The sequence below is a fragment of the Varroa jacobsoni genome, unplaced genomic scaffold, assembly GCF_002532875.2.
Source record: "Varroa jacobsoni isolate VJ856 unplaced genomic scaffold, vjacob_1.0 scaffold_242, whole genome shotgun sequence".
NCBI classification, from domain to species: Eukaryota; Metazoa; Arthropoda; class Arachnida; order Mesostigmata; family Varroidae; genus Varroa; species Varroa jacobsoni.
Window position 1 is genome coordinate 468321 of NW_019213144.1, and position 20323 is coordinate 488643.

At 39.1% G+C, this 20323-nt stretch overlaps 2 long non-coding RNA genes across 2 annotated transcripts; both read right to left on the reverse strand.

Moving 5' to 3' along the window:
- Positions 1-2444: 2444 nt before the first annotated feature.
- Positions 2445-5668, reverse strand: LOC111273973 (uncharacterized). The gene is made up of 3 exons (XR_002688138.2): positions 5591-5668; positions 4685-4838; positions 2445-3554 (listed from the first exon to the last, which is right to left on the reverse strand). It is a non-coding gene; the product is annotated as an uncharacterized LOC111273973 (long non-coding RNA).
- Positions 5669-11918: 6250 nt separating this feature from the next.
- On the reverse strand, positions 11919-14441 carry LOC111273972 (uncharacterized). Its single transcript, XR_002688137.2, has 3 exons — positions 14078-14441; positions 13292-13711; positions 11919-12978 (listed from the first exon to the last, which is right to left on the reverse strand). It is a non-coding gene; the product is annotated as an uncharacterized LOC111273972 (long non-coding RNA).
- Positions 14442-20323: the final 5882 nt, after the last annotated feature.

Consider the following 20323-nt stretch of genomic DNA (forward strand, 5'->3'; position numbering starts at 1 on the left):
AAGTAGTGACGTATGTTGGCCGATCTAACGTTGTTACTTAATTTGGGTACTGTACCCGTTTAAAAGTATATCATTAAAATGGAAACCGACTTAAGAAGATCACCTGCCTTTGGCGAAATCCGATAACCAGTAAGTCATAGTCGGGCTCAATTTTGAGAATATATATGAAGAGTTTTTCCTCGTAGAAAATTGCTTGTCTTTTTTTTTTTAAATTACAAATATCAACAAACTGTACAGTTCTGCAGCTGTGGAAGTGTTTTTCCGAGTTAGTTGAAAACACGATCATGTACCCACTGTTCCAGGTAATAACTGTGCCTCACGGACCGGTTAAACAGCATTAAGAGAGTGGCCATTTTATGCGCTATATAATTTATTGTTTTCAGTTGTCGTTGCATCTGTGAATTACAATTACTGTGTTGTTTTATATATTTGTTGAAAAAATCCCGTATAAGGCCAGCAAGATCCACCGCTTCCGCTGGAAACAAATCCTCGCTGCTTTACCAAAGAGGCGATTTCCAAAACTTGTTCGCACAATGAGATATTCATCATCAGCAAATGTTAAGACTAAGAAACCTATTAAGCCTAAATGCCTTTAGAGGTTACTGAATTCGATTGGTACTTGCCGTAACCTCCCTACGGGGGTCACACTATAGTCAAATATTAGAGTGCACCTGCACATTGCAGGATTGCAATCAGAATGTCATCATGCATCGTTGTTTTCAAAAGATATATTTTAGGTGCGTCGTTGTATTCTGGCGAAATTAAGACACCGAGCGGCTCTAGAATTCGAGACAGATAAATCAATCATGTTAGGCGCAAATGTTCTCCCTCAGCTCAGGTCTAAACTGATAAAAACAGGCCCTCACCCAGATCTCGCTACTCTTTGCTGTATCTCAGAAATTAGGGCTGACTCATCTTGGTGTTTGATTTTGGTTGTTTGTTGATTTTACGGTTCTTGGTTATTGATACGTATACTAGTTGACAACCACGCTTGTCGTGCAGACTTAAAGGTTAAACATTGATACTCAAGAAAAACTAATGTTTGCGTTAAAAGTATAACTTGAGGTTTCCTCAAAGGCCTACAACTGACTCCAGTTTTTTTTAACAGACAAAGATTTTATTGAGTATATAACATACCATGAATTGTTAGTAATTTTAGGAGACCTACTACAAACGGTATTTACGATTACAGTGGTCAGCTTATTAGTCCGTAACTAAAACGTGTGTGTACTTGTAGGCTTAAGGTAGCGGGCCCACGGTTTCAAGAGTAGCAGCAAAAAAGCAGAGTGAATATACCAAATCGAGAGTAAAATGGGCCAATCGTTATCTCCTACAATGTCCATTGTACCATATAGGCATGTTCCACCATGTGTCATGCTGCGCTTTACATATGAAACTTTCAAGCTGAAAGTGCTGGTCAAGACCAGTTGGCCGCTATTGACCCAGTTGAAATTCTAAAGCACACAATCAGATTCTCTGAGAACTACCCTTAGCATAAAGTTACTCCGAGGCATGCCATTAATAGGCTCTTATTCTTCGAGACAATTCTAGATAGCATTTGCTTTGATTGGTTTAGACGACCGGATCGGATAAATGATACATACGATGAAGCCAACCAATCAAATGATTTTCTTGAAAGCTTCTACCCAGCACAAACCTAACAACATTTCCCTGATGCCGTATTCCTGCTGTATCATAGCTCTTCTTCACATCAACAGCCACTTCATTGAATAGTTCTTCGTTGAATATAATAGTCTGTTGCTTGTATCAAGACTGCACCTGGTATAACGCTTTCTCCACGAGAACGGCGCCCTTTCTGATTTAATTTCCTTTTCGTTAAGATATGGAACCCACGCTGGCTTGAAGACTCTTCGTCGATTCTTTCGATGGACATCGCGTGGGCTGCCAGAGATAGTCGCTAAATATTCTGTTTTCATTATAAATGTACAATTTTAGCGCCCTTAGGACGTCAAAGTGACACTTTTTTTTAATCTAGATGTTGAGTTTTCGGGTTTAGTTTCGTTGATCCAGTTCAAATCGCATTCATGTGGAACAACTGCAGATCTTATTCGACCCTAAAAGAAAAAACCGTAGCTATATTCGTTCGTATATCAAACGCTGTTTCTGTTCGAATCAGCAAAGACCTATAATTTAAAAGATATTTGATATACGGAAAGCCGTTTGAGTTCTGAAATTTTTTACCGCTTTTGTCCAAGCTCGACTAGTACAAAGTACAGCCTTAAACAAGTTAGATCATAGAAGTTTGTAATCCTATGTCTCTATTTTGTCATTTTCGCCTCTATAGCTGATCTGTTGCTGATGGATAATCAAACGTTCTCTCGAACTTACAATACATGCTATGTGTTGAAACTCGCTACTCAAACGAATATTCCTATGTAAACATATAAAAAGCCCATTCGCTACTAATCAATTGAAGTCACTGAAGCAATTGAATTATTATTGTTACTCTGTTACGTCCTCTAATTTCCTCACTTGGGACACGATTTGTCCAGCGTCTGTGTGACTAAATACTATGCAAGAGACATCAATATCATGGCCATTATTTGAGCAATAGGTAGGCATTGCTTTAACTAAATGACTCATATTTATTTTGCATTGGGTTAATTCTACACGTTTCGTTAATCAATGATATATAAGGCGTACACGATCGTTCAATACTTTATATACAAAAGGGAAACAGAAGATGCCCATATTGTAACATCATCGGTTACGCTATGAAGCAACAGTTCGTACAGCAGTTCGCATACAAAATCAATGTTTACCTCTATGTTCTCCAGTGTATTTCCTGTTTAAGCTGGTTAAGACCGCACATGATTCCACCACCACGTAAGCAAGGAACTATTTCCTAATGAGGTCAATTGGAATACACGATCTAAGCTACTAGCACCTTACCAGAGTGTATCTGTTGGGCTTTGAACCCCACCCCACTAGAGGAAAACGCCTACTGTCTCGCCTCGTCGATTTTTTTCCTTGTCCGTTCTTTTTTTCCAATCAGAGTCGTAGCTCATCATATGTTTGAGTGTTTCCTCAAGATGTCGAATATTAAAACTGACGGCATCATGCTCTTGTAAGGAATCGAATATTTATTACCTACCACAACACAGTCAGTTCAATTCCATGCGATCCAATTCAGCTCAAAGGGAAAGTCCTTGTGTCATTGGCATCCGTGCGCGTTGATTTCGCATGGTTTTTATAATTTTCGCTTTGTTTTGATGCTTCAGTTTACAGCCGTAGTAGAATTCGAGGCAACGTGGACGAGTGGAATGCCTTTAGAAGACGACGACGACGACGACGACGACGACGACGCCCCGCTCTTTTACCGAACCATCCGTTGCTTCACGTCTCCAAGTTCCAGAGCCGTCACCAGCAGATGTTAAGTAAGTAGTAACCCTCGTGGCTCCTTCCCGGAACGGCGATTGGTTGTCGGATACTCCGGAAAAGGAATACGCCGCTGAGAACGTTAGTGTTGTTGCATAGCCATCGATCGCCAGTCTTGGCAAAATCGGTGCCGTAAGATGACGTTACTGTGTTAACTAAACAGATCCACAAAACACAAACAGACACACAGTAAATGTAAGCGATCAGACTGGTTGACCTGGCCAGCGACATGAAAGAGCCCTAGTTCTATTCTAACCGCCCAATCAGAGAAACTGAAGTAGAAATGAGGGGGGTATTAGTGGGATGTACTCATGGCAGACTGCTATTGCACGAGCTATGTGCACTCTAGTTGGGCACGGAATAGGCAGCTGTTGTGCAAATCGGAATGCTAGAAGTACGATAATTAAGAAAGTTATTTGGGTCGACTCCGCGAGGACCCAGGGTTTACACTGGTGAGACCTTATCGAGATTTAGAGGAAGATCATTTGTTGAAGACAGTAGCCTCGCAGATTCTCAGCAGCCGATATGGAGCGATCGTGAACGTACTGCTGGCAAAAGGACTTGCGTAATTTTGAATATGGCTACATCGCTTGATCAGATGGCCTCTGCGGTGTTCTGGCGTAATTAATGTAATATTAATAAATATGCAAATGCTAATAAACAGTTCCCCTAGAACATCTTAAAGACGGACATTTTTTTCTGACTAAAAAAACAGTCTGTGCCGAAGATAGTATTTACTTACTATGTACAAAAAGAAACGGCGTGCCCGAGAAAGACGTAATGCGAGAAGGAAGCTGGTGGATGCTTTTTGAATAACATACACAAAAACATATGAATATAATGATTTTTTGGCTGCAGCAAAGTCTAATTCCAGTATTGTATTAATGCACGCTAAGTTAGAAATTTCAAAAGAAAGAACAGATGACTGCTTTCTTATGTTTAGAAAGAGAGTTAAAAATATTCAAGGGAACGTTAGATTGATAATCGAATTAAAACAGGATATTTTAGTATCTGTTTACATAGATATCATAAGATCGATCTAGGAAAAGAAGGTGTATCGCTACGAATTAACTACAAACGCGGCCATTTTTATAAGTCGGCGTAATGGCTCATCCACGGTTACAAAGAGTCGTACTCGCACTTCGTTTTGAAAAATCAAATAATTGGACAACATAAAGGAATAGTAGTGCAGAATCATGCCAGATTTTAAACACTTTTTTAACCACTGCAAATGGAACAGGTATATATATATACACACATACGTAGTCAGTTTAGTATCTGTTACCTTTTTTAGTTTGGCAATATTTCTCGCGTGATAGTCGAAGGGGTCATCTGTTCGAGATGTTCAGAACTAGAGAATGGTGGTAGTGACGGATCATCATAGTTCTTCTTAGCATATTATGGCATCTGTTCGATAGTTTGACACCTTTTGAAAGCGTCTGTCGATGATTTGCAGTCAACATTAGTGATGCGGCATATGTACGATGTTTGATAAATGTGAAAATCGGTACGTAAAAAATTGATTTTATGGTAATGCAGGTGATACTTTTGTGACAATAAATCATTTTCAGGAGAACGACGCTAACAGATTGTTAATTAAGTTCAGCCAAAGTGATAAAAGACCTTCGTCGTTCTTAAAGTTAAGAAAGGGCGTATAATTACTTTTCTGTTTTGTATATATACGCATAAACTTGTGTTTCTACACGTCAAATGTAATTGATAGCAACGAAAATTATGTATACATATATAATTTTCGTAAAAAAAAAAATATATATATATATATATTTTTTTTTCAGTGTTTATTTTACAGGAAATGAATATTTTTTTTAATTTTACAGAAATCATGCTCACAAGCGTTTCACCTAGAATTTGATTTTTTAATAGCTGCTGCATTAAACTACTTTTAGGGAAAACGTAATATACTGGATATCAAACTCTTTTACGGAGTGCGTCACTATGTACAGAAAAAGAATTTAGTGATTTATCGCACAAAAAGAAGACATAGTTGATTTTCTCAGGGATACAAAGTTACACAAAAAGATACAAAGTGAGACGTACACAGTAAAATTAACGACATGATTTCTAAAAAATACAATACAAGCTAGTGTATTTAATTTATGGTCTGTTATCAAGGATCATTCAATGTCACTTGATACGCAAACGAGGAATCTGTCGTCATTTCCTAACAGACCTCAAGTCTTCAATCTTCGAAGTCCGTCCTGCTGTATTGCATAGGATTGAGATCTTCCAGGTCTGTATAACCCCTTTCAATTTGTCGCAGGTCCGCCGGCTACTTATGCTGTTACGAACTACTAGTGCGGCTGCTGCTTACTAAAGTCCGAATGCGTGGCTTCAGGGTCTTACGGCTTGACTTCATCTTCACTGATATCAAACGGTAAATGATGTAACGACGAAAAAGGAGAGAAGTGGCGCACGCAGTCGTGATCACCACCCACCTGTGAGCCTGCGTCCGACCCGCATCTCGTCTGCTGATTGAAGTGTTTGTTTATGTGACGTATCCTCTTTGTCGTTCTTTTTTGCTTTCAATTAAAAGCGTAAGCGGGACAGAGAAATGAAAGCGAGTATCATGATGCATTTCGTGCCAATCAACAATTTCATCTGGAAAAAAAAGGCTCAAGTTCGGTGTAAATTACTCATCAGTAAGCGGTAGTTTTAAATCACGTTCATTATTAAATCCGTAAACTTACCCGCATTTCTTTAGGCTCATTTTAGCCATATGTGAATTCACCAGATCTTGAAGCTTCCGAATTGGTTTTTTACTAATAGCGGAGGATAACTATACCGACAAGCGTATAAGCTGATCTCTGTTTGCTAACCCTTATTATGCAGCAAATAATTACCCTCTCAAATATTCTCTGCTAAACGAATGTATGTATTTGAAGTGTTTTTTTTGTCGGCGGGGTATTTCGCATGCACGATAGTAGCCAACAGATTATCATTTGTTTATTGTGAGAAACTGTGTGTTTTTGGCAGTCAAAGGAGCGTCCGGATCAGAGTGGCATTTCGACGAAAGCAAATAACCCGTGGTTCGCATATGGAGCACTCGTTTTTATCGCTTCCTATTCAGCATCTCATAATATAAATTATTCTCGTTTTCCTGTAGAGTAATAAGCTGATAAAGAGCGGCAAGTGGTATTATAAGCAGATAGTCTCACGATTATAGGTGACCATTAAGCAAACTAAGTTGGTGTTGAAGTTTTTACTTTACCTCAGAAAATACTACCTGCCCAACCCAGTTCCAACTCACAACTAGGTACTTGATAAATTATGGCGAATGTCTCCTGAAAAAAATTTGACCGTTTTCGTCCAAAGCACGCCTTTGTGCCCTTTAAGAAAAGCAGCCAGGTATGTCAAATGTGCTGGATCAGATGTTGAGGTGCGTACTAGTGTACTAATGTCGAACACTCTCAATTATCGGCTAACCATTGCGTATCCTGGTACTTGATCTTTTTATGACTAAGCTATTGCCGAAGAGAAAACATCGATTCCTCAATGCTGCAAGTCTTAAGAAAGGGTCGCAGTTCGCTATCGGTCATGCTGCCACAATAACAACACTATCATCGGAGAAAACTGTAGAAAGTTATAAAAGTATCAATAAAGAAGAAAATCAATTGTTTACAATATACGGAAGCACCTATATATCTGTACGTTATCCATCTCACGCGGATTACGACTAGTTATAAAAAACAATCACACGTCTAAATCTCCTGACCCAGTTTCCATCGATATATATGTGTTTGGAATGGGCTGTATCACATGCCGTAGAGTCAGGGGCAGGGCTGGCGTGCCTCAAAAATCTGCTAACTTACATTATGTAATACACGTTTTAAAAAAGAAACTTTTGTTTAATTTATCTTTACCAGTTTCGTACAAGCTGTAAGTTAAACGACTAACGTTTTTTTCATGCGTATTGTTATTATCGCCACCATCGACCGTCGGGTACTTTTTAGGAAAAACCACCAATGCTATTATCATTTGACATAAGGAAGATGGCTGAAAGAGCGAACCCAATGTTGAGCGAGAACCAAGCCCGTTACCTACCTTCTTTAAATATCTTTCACAAAATTGTCCCAAAAGAAAATACAGCAAAAATTGTACCACAAACGAAAAATAGAAAAAAATAAGTCATCGATCATTTTCCGCGATTAATGAATCGCGGAAAATGATCGATGAAACTACTACCGTTATTGTTTCCACTGGCCAACGAAACCATTCTTTTGCTATTTGAATAGAGTAGAAACGATGCCTGTTATTTAAAATCACCACAGAAAATATATGTTCTTTCAATTTTATATATAATTGAAAAGGATCTGAGGGTGAGTGCGCTTACAAAATGACACCGTTGGTCAGCTAGCAAAATTCTAACACGGTGAGGACATGTCTGAATATCAGCGTACATTCGTTCGCACGGCATTCTTGATTCCAGGTAATGTTCGGTGCCTTTAGTACGGGAAAGATTGCAATCCATTTGATAAATTTCGCCTGTTTACTTTACTAGATAAATGTATACCGATTTGGACACGGATATTCAAGATTAATTAATGTGAAAAGATACAATCGATGTTGATCGCTGTACGCTACAAGCTGAATCGACATCGAGCAGTAAATAAATTCGATACCCGCTCTCAAGAATTGTTGATGATTTTTCCCGTTAATTTTTGCTCCATTCAGGAGGAACATCAAGATCACGATTGATTTATTAACTCTTCTAATCCACTAGTTACATTCTGCAGATAAAGTAGCGACGTTCGTGATCCGTGCTCAGCTCGTTTTTTTCACTCCCATGCGTTTTCTATGCAAACAGTTTGTCTCGGCATCGTGCAATTACAAGGGTGACTGAAGGGTTTTAACTAACGATTCGTCTGTCTGTGTCTGCCCTGAATTTAGATTAAACAACCCGTGCACGTGCACAGTGAAACAAGCGTTGTACACAAATTTGCTAGTAAAATTATCCTTATCGCTTAATAATAAGTCTTAGCGTTTACTCGTAGGCTCAGTCGAAGCCGTCTGAACCGATTTGATAATTTATAGACTAAGTTCAAAGGAAAAATTGGTGAATTAGATTAGTAATTGAAGATCAGACTTGGCAGGATAAAAAAATAACGTGGAAGGATACTTCTTTTACATGATATAAGGTTAGCACGATTTGCACGGTCACAGAGTTCCACGCATGTCCGACAAATACCCAGCAACTTGGGTCGACCTTCCAAATGTTTACGTGATATAGGAAACCAGCAGACTTTTGTTTTAAAGCCGATAAACTCTCTATGCGAGGAGATCAACAATCATTAAATGTTCACCACGGAAACTGATCCATTAAACATTTACTGTGACGTTTAACTTTCATTATTCAGTAGTTATACAAAACAAAGCTAGTGCAAATAGCCTTACAAGTCAAATTTAATCGCTTACACTCGGGTTACACTTGTTCTATCAGCAGCAACGCTTTGGCTAGACAATTTATATGCGGATTTTTCACAATTCTCTTTAGTCGATTTTTACACACAATTTAACGTCGTCGTCGTCGCTGTCTTTTTTTTTGTTTTTTTTTTAAATATTATATTGTTTCTGTATTTCGTTTAGAGATGCTCTTGCATCAAATAATGGCTGTCGCTTTTTTTTTTTGTATTTTTCCTGTTGGCGCTCCAATGGGAATCCTGCGAAATACCAGAAGCGGATTAGTCTATTATTGTCTGCTCTCTTGTCTGCGTCCATCTTTGTCTGATTGTCGTTGATGAAAGGAGCGGAAGGATCCAAACTGAAGAAAATAAGCAGCAGCAAACTACATGCACAGCCTGCAGCAAGCCGGTTTGATACTGTGGCCTGAAACTGGTCTCCCATTCTGCCTTGCCTTTTCAGCTGTTTCCTTTAATTTCCCCTCTTGTCAACGCTTAGCAACTCCGAGCACTGCTTTGAGGAGCTTTGCATCTTGGATGCTATAATACTGGTTCCGGCCAAAATCTCCAGCAAAGATCGACGAAAGCCTGATGCCAACTATGGCATCCCCGTATTTTTCCGTCCCTTTGTCAGACCGGTAACTCCAGTACCTCCTCGAAAGTACCTTCGGACGCCCCATCGGATTGTCAGTAGGGTGACTTGCTTGCTTTATATTAGTTCGACGTTTCCACCTGCTAGCTCCTTTCGCTATAGATGGCAAGTTACAGGACTTCACCTTGGTCGGAGTAGCGATTCTTCGGACGTCTGTTTGACAATGGAACCAGATTTGACTCAAGTCACCTCTGTCGCGAGGAGGCGCGACTTTGACGTCATTAGTGGCTACGGCCACGACAACATCTATAACAACAGCGAGTGACGTAGAGCCGTTCGCTGGCGCTGATACGCCCAGCGCAGCCAGTCACACATCCACGCAAAGCGGCAGAAATGGAAAAGAAATTGCTTTTCGTCACTTTTGTCTATTCGTAGCACGCAGACGTTTGCTCCGTGGCTGTTAACCTTGCCACTACCTTTTCTATTGCACCCTGGTTCGACTCTGTTTGAGAAGTATTCGAATCGTTTAGGCCGTTTGCTCTGCTCATAGTAGCATGAGCACACGAGCGGGAAAAGACAAGCGCAAACGTCAAAACGGGGGTTCGAGATAAAGAGAAAGAGGACCATTTACATACTAAAGAGAATATGAACTGAGAGTTTGCTTTGAAGTTGATGGATGTTATTGCCGTTACTGTTGTCATTAATGGAAATGATAATATGGCAACGAGACAGTGACTACACGCATGTAGTTTCGAGAATATTATGGAATCGTCATCTTCTTTGACGTGATAATCCCTTTCGTTCTGCGACAACATACATTTGTATACTATAGCTGACATTATGTTTTAGTCCCAGCTTTGCGGAGGTGCAAGTGATGGTCTTAAAAGGGCTAAGCTGGTAGTGAAGCCTCACCTTTAAATAGTTAATGCAAAAACTTCTGCGATCATAGATATTAACCAAGCAGTTCAGTTTCGGTAATACGGACTACATCCGTATCCCTGTAACCTGGGAAAGTTTATTTCCATTCTCTACAAGAGACATCTTTACGCACTCAAGTATATCGAAAATAAAAATCCCAAGTTGGAACTAGAATGGCTAATAAGAAATCTTGATGTAACGATTTAAAGCTATCATAAATTGCTAGAAACAATAACAATAAAGTCCTAAGCTAATGGCTTCCGAATCGATACGTAACCAAACAGACTTGTGAACGGAAGAAGTCTGGCCCATTGGCCTCACAAATGATTGGCTCTTACATTTTAACGTAATATGCCCGACCGTAAAATATCGGCCGGTTTTTTAGTTAAAACAAATAAGAACAGAGGTTTGTTGTAGTATATAACGTATTCGTGAGTGATGTATCCTATATAGAAAACCTTCCAGTTTAAAAAATCTATGTCACCAATTTATGATAGCTGTTCATATCTTCATGGCACAATCAGCCCTATAAAAAGCATAGTAAATCTTTTAAATGAGGTAAACTTAAATACTAATTAATATATAGAGCTAGTCTAGAGGTAAATAGGCCATTTTTCCACGTTGAAAATATCTTACTATCGCTAGTTTTGAGCTGGTTTTTTGTTCGTTTAATGGGAGTAGTAACGGTTGCGCTACGCATAGGTAAAAAAATTCACAGATATGTCTTACTTCTTTCAGAGAAACAGATCATTCTTTTTCGTTCTGTGATAGACTTGCAAATTGGAACAGACGATTTTTCCGATACGCTTCTGTTCCTCGCTAAAATCAAACATAAGAAAATTGCCAGGGTTGTATTATACCTGGCCGACGATTACGAACCGCAATAGTTATTGTAACCAGACAACCATAGCCAAGGTAAGAAGCGTATCGTAACTTAAAGGAATCTTTTCGTGATAGATCGAGGCGTACTGGACTTAATTAACAGTTTCGACAAATTTATTGGTGTTTTCGTTCAAAAGACGAACGAGCTTAAGCGAAGTATGTTTCTCGTATGGCCATAAGATATATTAGGAATTAAAATAGACGTTTGCCTCATTTCACTGTCCTCGGCAAGTGCTTTCAAAGAGTGGTACGTCACAAAAACGGCAAAGGGTCGACTAGAAAGATTTTAGAGTCTCGACCGTAACAGCTGGGCACATGAGAAATTTCCTAAAGAATCTTAGTAAAAGCAACGCAACCCGTAAAAAAAAATGAGTCATCAATTGTAACAGGTTTGGGTTTTAAGTGGAATCTGGAAGCTGAATTTAGTGGTAGTGAAGAATGGCCCTCTGATTCGCATTCGCCGCGCTGTCTTGAAATTTTGCGACAATTCTACACACTTTGTTGAGTTGCATTTATTCGTTCTGGTTGATATAACTAAATCAGGGAAACTGGAATATACCGGCATCGTAAACCGAATGATTACGAAGAGTCACAGAGACCAAAAGCCAGCTTACTTCGACTTCTGTGAAAGAATCTCTCGTATTCCTGTTCTTCAAATCTAGGCAAAGCAAAAGGGCTTTGGAATATGAAACCCTTCAGGCTGACAAGTTCAAAGACCTACCCAATACACTGTACAAACCCACAATTCCTTCAGAGCGTAAACTAATGCTTGCGTATGCCTAAAACTTATAACTAGAAATCAAATGGAAATTGAGCTATACACTAGTCAATTCAGCACAGTTTATTTCGTTGAAGGAACGACGCTTACATCGCGATTGATTCGCATTATATTACTACCTATTTAAGGCGAAAAACATATTTTGGACAACTGCGAAATCTGCTGTCTCTGCGAGACTTATATGACGTCGTAGATCAGATAGACTTCGAGCAAGCTTGACAAGAAAATTTAAATATTTATAGATTAGATGTTTTGTACTGAACGTGATTCATGGAAGACATATTTGTTTCCGTCGATTATACCGGTGGCGTGGTTTGGTTTGTAAATGGGAACTTAAATGTAAATGGGATTTCAGCATCCCAAACAAATACACTTGGTGTACTGGCAGCTCAAAAGGAAGCGTAATTCAACGTGTGTACTGCTACAACTAATTCTAAAGTTTAAAGTCGACTATGTCTTCACGGATAGCACTGATAAGCCCTATCGTAGGGTGAGGAAAATGCAATTGTTATCGGCTGCGGCCTGCCGAAATTTCGCTATAAAGATCGTCCGGAAAACCTTACGAAGACTTTTCCGGATATCACCCCCAAAAAATCGTGTTTTATCAAAGTTGCTGGCGCGACGATTGCAACCTAGTCACAATTATATGCGCCTTTATACGCGTGTTAATATTCTGTTTAACCTAGAGGCTGAGCACCGTCATACAAGAAATGTACCTTTTGAAATCTATCAAATTCAAGGATAATTTTAATAGAGTTGTTTTAGAATGGTCTTTGAAATTGCCATACTATCAAGAAAATGAAAAAAAAAAAACTCGAGTTACTCTTGTTCAGCATTCAGCATTTTCATTATTATCTAGAGCCTTTCTCAGTTTTTAGCAGTTTTCCGGCCTTGTTAAAGTTACCTCATGAACCTTCGGCATTAGCGACCGTTCCCGGAACTTGTCCGCGCTTGTTGGCTCCACTCTCGGTACCGATACTCATCGGTATAAGCTGGTTGGTCAAACGCCAAAAAATGCATGCAAACAAGGCAGGTCTTGAATTAGAAAAATTGCAGTTTTCGTATTGATTCTTTTCTGCAATTGTCCACATTGCTCACTCGACAAATATCAACTTAATCAACCGATAATAATGACGAGACACCGTGACCATCAACGCAATAATAACGTTGAAACTTAGGCGAACTTTCGATGATAGGCAAGTAAATAGCGTTTCTTGAAAACTACATCGACGAAAATCAGACAGATAACGGCGCGTGCTAGCAACAGAGTGAGCGAGAGATAAAAGTATAGTATAACGTTCGAACCTCAATCTTCAGACGTTGAACGGGCGGTCAAGATTTCGACATTACCAGTCATTCAGCATTCGCATGAACTGGCATCAGAGGTTGAAACAGCAAACGTAGAAGTTACAAGAGCAGCCGCAGCAAAACCAGACCAAAACAGGCAAGCGCTGAACGTGAGACAGTAACGGGGTAGCAGCTATACGCGTCGGAAAAAAATCTACCCAAAAAAGAGATTCACTCACAAACGAAGAACAGGAATACGCTGTTACCCCTGACGCGGATGTTGCTGAACTGTTACAGCCACCAAATTCTCGCTGTCTGTCGACCGTCGAACGCAGTGGCTCCTTGGCCGCTTGGCAGCTGGACTACGCTAGCTATCAGTCTGTCGATGTTTATAAGCGACTTGTCCAATCAGCGTCGAAGACTTGAGCTACGCATTACCTGCAGGTCGCTAGCATCAATAGCAAGTTGTAATGGTGTTGTAGTACTTGTGTGGTAACTAACGGTGATGCTATTTTTCTGCCCTGATTTAGTCCGGCGTCGCATTCGCTCTTTTGTGGCTTGGCCAGCAAAGCGACCGACAAAGTAAGCCATAAAATTTGAATGGAAGCCGCACTCTACGCTCGCCGTACAGCCAAGTATTGTACCAGCTTATCTCCGCGAGAAATAGTCTGCGAGATAATTATTCTAAGTAAGTAATTTACGTCTGCATATAATATAATACATCAACAAGTCTATATCTACGTATGAACTTTATGACGATTGGATTTTGTTAATGATTTTTTTCAATTATAGATCTTTTTTTACCTGAATTCGAAGCTGAACTGATGATTGTTAATAATGGTCCACAAAATGTTGCATTGTCTAATGACGTCATTGGGCAAAAAGAAAAGGAGAAGATCGCCAGGTAAACGGTACTAATACGCACATTCAGCTAGTCCGACTTTTAGAACATCAAATTCAGCCCAAGTAATCGTAGCAGAATAATACATTACATTGGAAACTCTGCCATATTGCTAGTAGGTCACTGGCTATCAAACGATTCGTTTTGACAGGCGTAAGATTTGCGTATGGTATTGGTATGATAAAAAGAAAACCAGCATCAACGTGTGTGTGTGTGTGTGTGTGTGTGTGTGTGTGTGTGTGTGTGTGTGTGTGTGTGTGTGTGTGTATATATATATCGGCATTAATCTACAGTCGAACACTGTTTAGCCCGACCGGCGACGAGACCTTGCGATGCCACTTATTGACGTTTGTCGAGGCAAGGCGGATCACAAGGAGAGCCAGCATCGAAGCCAGGGTGGCTGATCTGTCTGAAAGTGTAATTTATTCCAACGATGCAAAGGACTGATGCCTATGGTTGAACGGAATGATGTGAGATTACGGTGCTGGCAAAAATATATTTTTTAGTTATAGAAATAATAAGCGAATCTCCTAGTTGGCGCGTTTAAATAGTGAATCGTAACGTTTTTTAGATGCTGACAAATTATGTGGCATAAATCAGCCGATTAACATTGTAGAAAAATAGCGGAAGGGGATGTCTAACCAATGAACTTAGATTTCGAATCTAACTAGAATTCTAACCAGAAATGCTACCGGCAAATTATTAACAATGGACCACCCAAATATGTTTGCTCCTTGCTATTGGACCCTCATGTTCATCAGCGGCCATATTGATAGCCGCTTTCGAGAGCTATTCATTATGTCAGTGGAGATGTAAAGCTCGTTTCAATCAAAAACAAAACCGACATTTTCCGGCAAAACATAACCTGAAATCCAATTTAAAACTAGTCTACATATGTATAAGACATCTCAACTTTAATTCTTTGAACCATTTTTCACTTGTCGGATTGAAGATTTTCGGCGTCAAACCACCTTCTCTCCAGGTTTATTCCGGTGAAGCCTTCACTGAATGAAATTCATTTAAATTGAACTTTAATAAAAGAGCTACGGCAGTAGTGTCTGTGGCTACACGTTAAAACGTATATATATGTATATAGATATATATAGAGCAGCATGCTGTATCCAGTGGGTCAATGAGGCTCAACTGAGGAGAAATTTTAGAATATAACAGAATGGTCTTTAATAGATACACGGGAATCTACATCCATGAAAATAGAAATGTGCCACTCGAGTATCACATTGTTATTAAGCTAAGCAACTATGGGCAATCTAGTGCAGAACCATGTTTGCATGAGATTTATTCCAGATAAATCAGCATAAAAAAGGATACGATAGAAATGAGCTTTGAGTAGCTACATAAAGAAAGATGAAGTTTGAGAAAATGAATAAATATATTTTTTCCAATTGTATAGCATAAGCAGTTGCTTCGACTTTCGTGCGTAGGATTTCAACCTGGTGGAAAATACTAGATCGCTGAACCCCAGCCTACTTAGTAAAAAAAATAATTTTTGAGATTTTGAGGAAAACCTTCAAGTATTAGGAGGTCGCCTTAAAATCTTTTAGGCAAGTAAGGGAACTCTAATTATTATTAGTACAATATTTTATGATTTTAACTTGAACTTGATTATGTACTGACAGTTATAAATGTTGAAAGTTTTAGTACCCTGAGAAACTTTTCACGAAAAAGAAAAAAATAGGAAGAAAAAACTGAAGCTACAGACGAATCATGACAATGGAAAACAAAACTTCGTCCTCAAATTTTTAATTGTGATAACTTGCTCACTGTGCTTTCTTCCGGGAATATAAAAACTAACTATGAAGATAGTTTCTTCAAAGAAGAGTGTGTATAAATTCAGAATTTAAAAATGATCGGATATATATCTAGCGAACTAAATCATTCCGAAGCGAAACATTTTGCTGCTGTCAGACTGGACTGTCATGCTGTCTATTTGGAATTAGTCCCTTGTAACGTACAAGTAACGGCAGCAGTTGGGGGCTTCAACGTGCGAGGCCCGATTCAAGGCGGTTTCAGACCATACTTGTATTCCACGAAGAAGTTGAATTGTAGTTTATTCGTTACCCTATGATCGTCAACATACGGAAATCCGCGACCTTATTAGATGAAATTTTATACACAACATACTATATACTCATTCACGTTAAAAAAAATGCAAGCAAATATATGAACTTATATTTAAATAACGAAGGCCTATTTGGACAATTTAAGTAAGTACTGTAAGGAATACATCGTTGCATTTTTATGACAGAGCTTTCAAAACGCCTTTCAAGCGTTTTGCCGTACTTTTTCTAATTTTAGCACTAGCACGTAACCAGCTTAATCCGTTATCGGTCATTAATTAGGCATCGTTGAGGAGCCTAGAAGGTTGTTGCGGCTAGGCGCTTGATCGCCCGAAGTGAATCACTCTTTGACGAGGAAACTAATAGGCATGAAGAAACCAGAAAGCAACACCGCAGTGCGGAATCGTCATAGAAGAGAGGCATATTTAACCATTTTGATGTGTGTTTATTGCTTGTGTGGATCTAACGCATATAATTTGAATAATTTTTTGGATTTTAGGACCGGGACGTGTATCGTTGTCTGGTTACTGCTCATGTTTAAAGCAGCAACGTATAGTATAGTCGCTTTTCAGTGATCACGATTAGCTAGAAAAATAAAGACAAAATTAGTCAGTTCATTTCTCCATTAAATGCCATTAAATTCTTAAGTTGTGTTGATCATCATAAGGAAAAAATTTGCGATCAGCGATGCAATGTATGTTTGTAAATAGAGAATTCAGCATTATTAGCACATTTTGTGATATTTTATAAATGAATCGCTAATGGAAATCGTTCAGTTTATGGGTCGTCTAGTACACAAAAAGTTGTAACCAGAAAGAGTATTTTCACAAAAAAATAGATTAGCCAGTCAACAGCTAAATCCCTACAGGATTATATTGCGAACCTGCCTTTTAGGTCTCGCCCATATAAAGATTCGCTTCGAAGCAACACAGCTCGGGTGAATTAATTTTTTTTTTGTGACACATGTATAGTGTGCTTAGTCAAAACAGTTTCACACGAAGAAAATGAGCGCCATATTATTTAATCTAGGCTGTGGTTGGCTGTCCCGTGATAGCCCAGTGGGTAACTTATTGACCTGCTAATCTCAGGAATACGTTGTGGTCTAGACTACTACTACGTTTCGTGATGGGAATGAGTCGATTGGTGGAATACCTAACGGTGATACCATACATTAGAGCTCGAAACACAGCTGCGATAAGCTGTCAAGTCACTTTTTCCGGGTGTGTGATATTAACATAAAGTAAATTTCACCCAAATTAACGAACGCGACATGAATCTTAAGGTTGTATTTAAAATGAGCCAGTGATCTGTAAAAAAGCACCTATTCTGTCTTTCCATGTTATTTGTTTATTTACAAATAACTATTTCATCTCAGGTACTGTGAGTAAAACCATATAAGGCTAAAATATTGCCTGTGTAATTATTTCACATATGACTACCCCAAGTCAATTTCCTCAATATTCCTGCTGTGAGTTCATACTCCATCTTCGGACCCCTGACTGCTTGCGCTTTCTGAACAAACAAGCCGTTACGCATAAAACGAAAATTTCCTTATTTCCAGTAAGCCTGGGGGGCACCCATTTGATTGCGTGGCAATGCCGGATGCCCTGATAGGCGGGTAAGACGAACGTAAAATCAAATTACAGCAACCTGAAATAGCTTTGTCTCATGAGAGAAAGAAGCGCGTATCATTTAAGGTCACGGGGTTATTGTTTAGGGTTAGAGACTGCTGGCATTGCAGTGGAGCGCACCTGAAATCAAACGTATCACAAAGCCCTCAAAAAGGAGCTTTTACTTTTTATAGCTTCTCATCGTTGTTCAGCATATCCGTCACACTGGGTTTATTTAGTAGTGAAGAAGCGAAAAACGTAAGCCATCCGATTATGAGTTTCGGCTAAACCAAAACCACCCACGCAAATCACCATGGAGTAACGACACCGTTTGTTTTAACGGCTCGCCGTGCGCCTCACGCAACGCCTCAACTTAAATGAAAAGTTATAAGTGTAACAAAATGTCCTTATATCAGTACAGAGAAATACCTTATAGGTACGGCGAGATAGTTCCCGAAATTAAATAGTATTTCTTCTTGCAATATTTTCAAATTCCTACGCCTCGAAATAAATAAAACGTTAGTTACTTTTATTAATTATCATTTAAGCAAATAAAAAACATGCATATAAGATTATGATACAACTGTAACATATAGATCAACCATAATAGCTAAAATATAGACCTTTTTGAAATAACCTATGACTCCTTCAAACGCGGACTCATTCTTTAGGTGACTACTATGTACTGATTAGTATTTAAAGCACTGATTGCAATCAGTTGTAGGATCAAAAAAATATTAGTTTATTTTACCGTCCTTCTTAGCCATTAGCTATATGCTACACGGAGGTTTCCTAACGAACTTCAAACATGTGGAAAGGTATTGTTCCAACACATTCACAGGTCGGGTAAGTTTGTTGAAGACCAAATTCTTACATTCAAATCTCATGAGTTTCGCAGCAACTGTGGCAAATAATATCTTACCCAAACAGAAATAAATTCAAAATAGAAATTTTATTTAGTATTTTTTTTGTGCTCGTAACCTTCCATCCTATCAAAGGTGTCACCTAACTTAAGGCAGTTTTGATTTGGTATTGATTATAAAATCCTTCGATGTTACTTAAGCTTAGTATGCCCGACAGAATAGATACTCGCCTAGTCAGGCCTTGCATGTAGTTCTGTGACTAACAATGAATTGTTGATGGTTCGTACTTGGAGATAAAGCTCTGATAAATTTTTGCCCTATTGCGCCTTTCCTTCCTTTACAAGAGCCATATTTTGTCTCTACGAATTTGTTCTCTGAGAATAGATGTCGGCATAAGCAGCCGCGGCCTGTCACCGTCATGAGTCACGGGGCCTTGCATTTACAAAGAACCTAGCGTTGTCTAAGAAATCAAATGGTAAGTCCTGGACAGTAATCTGCCGGTTTTTAGTACATCGTGCCTGGATAGCGAAAACGTTCATTGTCGAACATGACATTCAACTATAAGTAGAGGCAAAGCGGCACTGTCAGACTGCTTTGTCCGTCTGGAACGAAACGTCGTACAAGCTTCAGTGCTCCACAGTTGAATTTATAGACACGGTTGAATACAGGTTGAGGATGAACACAATGAAGTTTCGTTCACCAACCGATGCGACGTGTGCGGCTGAAGTGGCCAGCGACTCGGACGAAAAGAGGAAGTGAAAGGTTGGTAAGAGATGACCATGAAAAATTTTTAATAACAAAGTGAAATACCCTTCGCGGCACGGGACTGCTCTTCACGGCTCAATTTTCGCCTACGTTGCCTTTTGTAATTCATTAGTAGAACAATGTAATTCTTGCGCTTGCTTGTAAGCAGTTGCGGTTTGAATACCATTTACAGGTGATTCATCTTTAAGGTCAATTCGTACATTAGCTAGTCATTTCATCGGCCTTTCATCGTACAGTTTGAACTTATACCGCCTCAAAAGGACTATGTAAAGGGAAGACCGAAGAAACAATCGTTGTGTTGCTAAACAGCTTCATATATTTGGATAATATAACTTTTAATTGCGGTTAGCTCCAAACGAAAGGCACAGAACGCAGTTTCAAGAAAAACCAGTGCAGCTTTTTAAGAACGCCTATACTATACATATAAGGGAAGCCTCGAATCCAAAATTGGAGAGGGTGCACGACACCCATAAGGCCATATACGTCATTCGTAACCGAAGACAAAGTTTTTTTTAAAAGCAAAAACTAGTCACAGACGAAGGTAATGGCAATGCGCAAAGGTTTTTTCCGTTTTAGTTTCTTTTAAAGCATTTCATTGTCTGACTGCTGCTTTTGCTCAAAATAAGACACGTCAGATTTCAACGAAAAATTACAAAAAAAAAATTGTCACCCTTTTCGTGAAACGGTTGTGACAATAATTGCGCACTGTAGAGGACGGCGTTGACTTTTCGTACAGTTGGTCTCGATTAGAAACCATTTTAAGGCTATCCTTTTCATATTTCGGACTTACTTCGTAGTTATTTGATTTTACCAATTGAACAATAGGAAGCTTC